The following is an 8,495-nucleotide window of genomic DNA, read 5'->3' on the forward strand; positions in this document are numbered from 1 at the left end:
GTTCATGTAAAAGTAACAGTATTTCTAACAGATTTGTCTCATGCTTTTTACTTACTATAACATCATACTGGAAGTTGGAAGTAAGGTCAGGGGTCATCCAAATAGAAGTTTCTTCTAAAACTCCCTAAGAAGTAGTCATGTGGTAGAGAATTGTACCTTCATAAGATAATCGTTTCTTCCTTGTTCTGAAATAGAGTCTGTCCCCCCTTCATTATTCCACTCATAGGTACGAGATCAACATCTGGGAGCATCAGAAATTTCTAATCTCTCTGCCACCTAGCAGTCCTTTTACATTTGAAGACAGGTGCACATATAGAAGCCCTTTCTGTCTTGCTATTTTGCAGAGAAAATAACATGGGACTTGGGGTCAGTCCTAGATTCAAAACCCAGCTCACCATAAAGCACTTACACAAACCTAGATACAATATTAAATGTCTCTAAGTCTCTGTTTCCTTAATGACAAAGCAGAGAAAATAACACCATCCCATTTTATTGATAAATGGATTAATGGGTTAACATATGCAAAGTGCCTTACATTAGAGGTGCTGGATTAACTGTGACCTGTATAATGACTAATTCTGTGGCTTCTGTTTTCCTCCTCCCACCCCAGTTGGTTTTCTCCTGACACAATAGACTACAGCTTCTCAAACTGGGTGTTACAAGTGTGCCAACATATTATTTTCTGTGAGTGTCATGGCATTGGGGTGTGCCTGAGAGAAAGCATCATAATCATTTTATGTTCTTTCCTGAGTATTACAATTTTTTAGAATAAAAAGTCTCTCTCCTTTATCATATAAATATTCTCTCGTTATCAACATTTAAAAAGCAGCTAAAAGAAATTTGTTAGTTCTTGACAGCATCTTAGTTCCCCAGCCTTAAGATGAGCAAAGCCTATTTTACCCATTTGTATCTTACAAATATTACCATTTTCTGGGTTCACCAGGATGGAAAAAAAAATTAGGGAAACACTGCACTAAAATGTATTAATGTCAGTCTTTCCTGCTGTGTGGTACTATGTTTAACTAAGTGTTATACTCCAAAAAACTAAGAGTAGAATGAATTATGTTCTTCATTTATCCTGGATCTGACACCTCTATTATTGCAGCCTAAAATGGCATTTGGGTTTTAGGAGAGCCACATCAGACCATTAACTCACATTGACCTTGCAGTTAATGAGTGCTTCTAGCAGAAATGCAGATTCATTCATTTAAAAAAATTTGTATTTTTGAGGTACTTATAAAAATGTGCACTATTCTAAGCAGTAAAGATGTAGTTTCTGACAATATCAACAAGATTCCTTCCTTCATAAAAATAAAAATGCAATTTTAAATAAAGTCAAAGGAATCTACAGTATCATTTGAATGTCCTTTTAAAAAGGAATAAAAGGACTCCCAAGTTGCTGCCTTGGCTAATTTCTGATTAGAAGAATAAATACCAGAGCCCAAATGGGATAGGAATAAATTGCTTTAAAAAAATAAACTAGGCTGGGTGCGGTGGCTCACCCCTATAATCCCAGCACTTTTGGAGGCTGAGGTGGGTGGATCACCTGAGGTCAGGAGTTGAAGACCAGCTTGGCCAACATGGTGAAACCCTGTCTCTACCAAAAATACAAAAAATTAGCTGGGTATGGTGGCGGGCGCCTGTAATCCCAGCTACTCGGGAGGTTGAGGCAGGACAATTGCTTGAACCGGGGAGGTGGAGGTTGCAGTGAGCCAAGATAGTGCCACTGCACTGTAGCCTGGGCAACAGGAGTGAAACTCTGTCTCTAAATAAATAGATAAATAAACAAACAAACTAATATTTTTCCTGTTCATTTAGTATAAATAAACACAGACGGATGCACAATAGGCTGCCTGACATTCTTTCAGCTAGTGTGTATTGTAATATGCAACATCTGTCCTACTTGAGCAGGCACAATTTTGTAGCATTCAAATTAATTGACGCAATTTGGGATATCTTTCTCATAGCAACTACTAGTGGTTCTTTTGATAAAGCAAAGCAGAATTGTGACAGAGAACATGTCTTTTCTTTCACTCTTGATTATGATGTCTAAAAATCAGATAGATGCTTGCATACTCTTGCACATGGCATTGTGACAGGACAGACTAGGTTGTGACACAGTGACAAACCCCAAAATCCCAGCAGCTCAAAACACAAATTTTAACTATTTCTTGCTATGCTGTATTTCTTTTGCAAGTTGGAAGCAGGACTCTGCCTTTGGTAATTGTTCAGGGATCTTGGCTGACCAAGCAACTGCCATCTTAAATGTTATTCATCACAAAGCCAGAGGGGAAAACGGATGCAGTGAAGGAGACGCTGTCTCTTAAAGCTTTCACTGTCTCTAGCCAGAGAAATTAATTGCCACACCTAATTCCAAGTGCACAGGAAAGTATAATCCTACCATGTGCTGAGAAAGAGAGACAGTCTGGGATTTGTAAACCACCATATGATGACCACAGGAGCACTAATTATATTCTTCCCTCCCAAATTACTATCAGAATTAGAATACTAATTGTATTCTTCCCTCCCAAAATAATACTACTTTAGGGTCTTCTGAATCTTACTTTGACAATTATTCTAATATGACCATTGATGCAATTTTAATAGTGCATTAAATTTAGGAAGTTCTTACACTATCTGTCAGCTGCCATCATAAATCTGGAGTGTATGTATTCTCTAATTAGATATTTCACTTTCTTAATGTCAAAGAAGTAAATCATTTTATCCTTTTGTAATAGAGTAATATTGATGTAAAGTACTGACTTAGGTCTCTGAGAGGTATAAATAAATCTGGAATGATGTGGGGGCATTTATGATTTTTTAATAAATTAGGATTTAGGAATTTATCAATTGTGGGTGGTTTTGGTTGGCCTGAATGGTGACACTGGCAGAATATTTTCATGAACTCTTCTGCTTTAGTGTTGGATATGGTACTATTGGAGTCCTTATAAAGTGAACCACTGTCTGGAACTCAGTTTGAAAGAAGTATCTGGCTAATAGTCTATTCGGGCACGTCTTTCTTTTATAAAAATTCTGCTGCAAATAAAATCGTATTTTTTAAATACTGTTCACCTCTAAAGAGTGTGATTTTGAGCTTCCTTTCCTGAATTCCTACAGGCTTTGTGGCTAGTGCCTGTTTTGTTTGTTGATGCTCTATTGCTTGCACATTGGATAGAAGTGAATATTTTTTTCTTATTCTTTGTTTAACACAGAAGGCTGCACTGTGCACTCTCCTCTGTTACTTGAATGCATCTCAAACAGTCTTTCAGAACTCCCACATGAGGATGACAATGAAAGTAGTCAGTAATTGTTGATGAAAGCTTTGTAACTTCTGCATCATGTAACAATATTGAATTGTTAAGAACAAAAGTTGGTCCCTTAACCTCCTTTGTATTCTGAGAGGGTTTACAGGAAATTCAGGTATGGTCAAAGTTATGTTATTCTTCCAACTTAGCAAATGCAATATAAGACAGAACTTGACAAAAATTAACAAGATAATCTGACAAACTGAGTATGTATACGACCAGTAAATATTCTCTGTTACTGATAGGTTTGGTGTTATGTCCCTGAGATATTCTAGAACTGAACTTGTTGAAGAAGATTTACCCATCTTTGCATTTATTACTTCAGTAAAGTCTCCATAAATTATCTGTTGTTTATTATAAAATGTTTACTTTTTTGGAAGGCTTGAGTTATAAACACTTATTTGTTGGGAGCATAAACTGAATCTAATGATTTGTTCAGATTATTTATTTATTACCTAGCCCATCCATTTTGATACAACTTACAAAAATACTACAGTGCAAAAAAAGAGAACAATAATTGAGAAAATTCAGGATATAAGGAAAACATGAATGAGATAAATGAAGCTATGACAGTCATTAACACTGAGAATCAAAAATTGATGTTGGAGCCACATCTCTGATGCTTTGCATTATTAAGTTTGCACCAAAACTTCAAAAATCATGAAGCTTATTAAATCACATTGCTCTCTTCCTTTAATTTCAACAAGAATTAAGAATTCTTGTTAATAATATATTTAAGAGCAAACATGTTTTTGTTCTTGATAAATAATGTAAAATAATTATTATATCTTTATTATTGTCTTTTAAATATTTTAAATATGAGTAATATGTTATCAAGGTAGTACCTGTGTATAAATACCTCTGGAGGCTACTGATAGCAGAGAGCACAGCTGTAGGGAAAGCCCGACCATTAACTTTTGTTCTAAATAGTGAGGGAAGGGGCATGAATAGATTTATATTTTGGTGACTGTGAGGAAGATGAATCCAAGGGGTAAGACCAGTTAGACAGTGATGATAATACTCCAGATTAGAAATGATAAGAACATGGGGTAAAGAACAAATACAAAAGGAGAGTAGGGGCAAGTTCAAGAAATATTTAGGGAGGAAATCAATTATTTAATAGATATAACAATTGTCTTCGTTTTGCAAATTGTATCCAGGCCAACTTCCCAATGTATAGACTCCATACACGTTTCTAAAATATTTTGTCATGAGATATATCACACATGCAAAGGGTTGAGAATATATATATGCACAACTTAAGGAATAACAATAACATGAACAACCTTGCTTCTCTACCATTCAACTTAAGAAAGGGAATATTATGAGAAATATAGAAGCCCCTCACCAATCAGAGCTGGCTTTCTTCTTCTAGGGCTAGCCACTATGTTGAAACTTGTATTAAGCATTCTTTTGCTGTTCCTCAGGGTTTTACAATTTGTATTATATATAAAAAAGTTATCTCTAAACAACATATCGCTTAATTTTGTCTGCTTTCATGCCATTTGCCTGCTTTTGTATATCTATTGATATACAAAATTGATATACAAATACAACCGTGTTTTGATATGCCAATTAATGATACACCAACACAACTATATTTTGTGTATTACTGTGATACATTTCTTTTGTTTTGCCTTAGGTTTGTGAGCCATCTGTGTTGACATATGTGTTGTAGTGGAATAATTTTTGTTACTTAATACCTTCCAGTGTATGATTATACAACAGATTATATATCTATCCTCCTGTTGATGATTGCTTCTAACTTTCTGATATTAAGCATAACACCGTATCTACCAGTTAAGACTGGTTGCAACAAAATAAAGAAGAATGCCGCCGGATGCTGTGGTGTGTGCCTGTAGTCCCAGCTACTTGGGAGGCTGAGGCAGGAAGATCTCTTGAGCCCAGGAGTTCTGGGCTGCAGTGTGCTATGCCAATCAGGTGTTCGCACTAAGTTCAGCATCAATATGGTGACCTCCAGGGAGTGGAGGACCACCAGGTTGCCTAAGGGGTAGTGAACCCGCCCAGGTTGGAAACAGGGCACGTCAAAACTTCCATGCTGATCAACATTGGGATCACGCCTGTGAATAGCCACAGCACTCCAGCCTGGGTGATATGGTTTGGTCCAAAATGAGCTGTGTCCCCACACAAATCTCATTTTAAATTGTAGTTCCCATAATCCCCATGTGTCATGGAGGGACCCCATGGGAGGTAACTGAATCACAGTGGAGGTTACCTTCATGCTGTTCTTGTGATAGTGAGTTCTCATCAGATCTGATGGTTTTATAAGAAGCTTTCTCCTTATTTGCTCAGCACTTCTCCTTGCTGCTGCAATGTGAAGAAGGCTGTGTTTGCTTCCCCTTCTGCCGTGATTGTAAGTTTCCTGAGGCCTCCCCAGCCATGCTGAACTCTGAGTCAATTAAACCTCTTTCCTTTAAAATTACCCAGTCTCGGGTATGTCTTTATTAGCAGCGTGAGAACAGACTAATTCACTGGACAACAGAGTGAGATCTTGTCTCTAAAAAAAAATTCTTGAGAAGCCAAGGCAGGCAGATCACTTGAGGTCAAGCCTTCTAGATCAGCCAGGAAACATGGCAAAATGTCCCTACTAAAAATACAAAAATTAGCCAGGTGTGTTGGCACAGGCTTGTAATTCTAGCTACTCAGAAGGCTGAGACATGAGAATCACTTGAACCTGGGAGGTGAAGGTTGTAGTGAGATGAGACCATGCCACTGCACTCCAGCCTGGGTGACAGAGCAACACTCTGTCTTAAAAAAAAAAAAAAAAAAAAAAAAAAGCCCTATTAACATTCTTCAACATGTCTCCTATTCAATTTGTGCAAGATACAGTACACCTAAATGTAAAATTGTTGTGTCATGGGTTATGCATATATATTACTTTACTAGGCAATACAAAATTTCTCTACAAAGGGAATGTACTAGCTTCCACTTCTATCAGTAATGAAAATTCCCCTTACTTCACATCCTCAATAACATTTAGTATTATAAGAGTTTTCTAGGCCGGGCGCGGTGGCTCATGTCTGTAATCTCAGCACTTTGGGAGGCCGAGGCGGGCAGATTGCCTGAGGTCGGGAGTTCAAGACCAGCCTGGCCAACATGGTGAAACCCCGTCTCTACTAAAAATACAAAAATTAGTTGGGCATGGTGGCGGGCGCCTGTAATCCCAATTACTCGGGAGGCCGAAGCAGGAGAATTGCTTGAACCTGGGAGGCAGAGGTTGCAGTGAGCCAAAGTCGCGGCACTGCACTCCAGCCTGGGTGATAGAGCGAGACTCTGTCTCCAAAAAAAAAAAAGAGTTTTCCGTGTTTTTTTTGTTGATGTAATTGTTATATCATTGTCTTTTCTTTGCATCTCGCTGATTACTGATGTGGCTCAGCGTTTTTCCTATGTTTATGGCCATTTGTATTACTTCTTTTCCAAAATGTCTATTCATATCTTTTGTCCATTTTTTTTACTCGGTTACATGTATTTCTGAGAATTCTTTCTATTCCAGATATTAATCCATTGCCAGTTACATGTGTTACAAATGTCTATTTCTAGTTTATCTTTTCACGTTCATTAAGCTGTATTTTGATGAGAACTTCATAATGTAATTAAATGTTCTAATATTTTTCTTTTCATCCATTTCACACAAGAAATAACCCAAATCAACTCCTTCAGTTTTACTTGATGATATTTCTATTTGTTCTTTCACATATAAATATGAATGTATGTATAATATGGAAAACAGCCTTTACATGTTAAGAGGGAAAAAAATGAAATACTATCCGTACCCTTCACAATAACCATGCTAGTATACTGACCTCTCTTTACATAATTTACCAGAAAAATTATGCAGAAGGTAGCATAAGTCTTTCCAACATTAATGCAAAGTCATCACCACTGATTTTGATTTTGAGATGGGGTCTCAGGTAAAGTAATAACTGTATTAAAACTAATCTTTTTCAAATGTATTCCAAGATCTCAATTTTCTCCCTCAAATATTACCATAAAAATTGCCGTCTTAGCCCACGCAATCCTTTCTATCAAATTCCTCACAACCAGGCTTTGGATAGAGGGAATATCTAAGCCCTGCTGTGGCTGTCTCCACCTGCTCTTGCACACCATTCCTCCTTCTTCCATGCCCACATTTATATCTCTAAGAACCTATCTCATGGATCAATACTGAACCTCTGTTAGCTCAACTCTCCCAGTCATTCTAGTTGAGGAAAAAAGAGTAGGAAAGTAAAATTATCACTGTGGCCAAGATTAAGACAACTTAAACTAGAAGCTGAATTCCAACCTCTGTGAAGCATGAAAAACACCAAGAAACACAGGCTGCTAGGAATTACTGCCTTGACTCTACCTTGAGATTTCAGTCTTTCCAGTTCCCTTATGCCTAGTAAAGCATCATTAATTCGGGGCTTCACTAATTCAAAAATTTTTAGAGTTCACACAGGTACTATGTTGAAGTTTAATTTTACACTAAGAATAGTTACAGACTGCAAACAATACTAGTAGTATTAGGAGGATATTCACCAAAAAAAAAAAAAAAAAAAAAAAACTTATCATCATAATACATATAAAGAGGATAGTCACAAAAAATGTATCTTCATAATATATAAGGGGAATAGTCACAAAAAAAATCTTCAAGTACTGCAAAAGAACTTGTTTGTTTACAATATTATGCTTAAAATATATGTTACAGTCCCTCTCAGGAAATTCTACTAAGCAATCATTATGTTATTACACATTGCTAGAAAGAAATGATAGTTTTCAGACTAATTTGAAGTAGCTTTTCTCCCAAAGATTTCAAAAATGTTTTTTAATAAACACAAATAAATTGCAACACTGTTTAGTGCATTTGATAAAATGGGAAATAGTACTGTGATTATACTTTAGTTTCAAGAGATAATTGTTAATATATATGTACATATTTTAGATAGGGTCTCACTCTGTTGCTCAGGCTGGGTTGAGATGGTATGATTTTGACTCACTGCAGCCTAGCCTTCCAGGCTCAACTGATCCTCCCACCTCAGCCTCCCAAGTAGCTGGAACAACAGGCACACAAAACCATGCCTGGTTAATTTTTGTATTTTTTGTAGAGACAGGGTTTTGTCATGTTGCCCAGGTTGGCCTCAAACTCCTGAGTTACAGCAATCCAACCGTCTTGGCCTCCCAAACTAATTA

The sequence above is a fragment of the Theropithecus gelada genome, chromosome 5, assembly GCF_003255815.1.
Source record: "Theropithecus gelada isolate Dixy chromosome 5, Tgel_1.0, whole genome shotgun sequence".
NCBI classification, from domain to species: domain Eukaryota; kingdom Metazoa; phylum Chordata; class Mammalia; order Primates; family Cercopithecidae; genus Theropithecus; species Theropithecus gelada.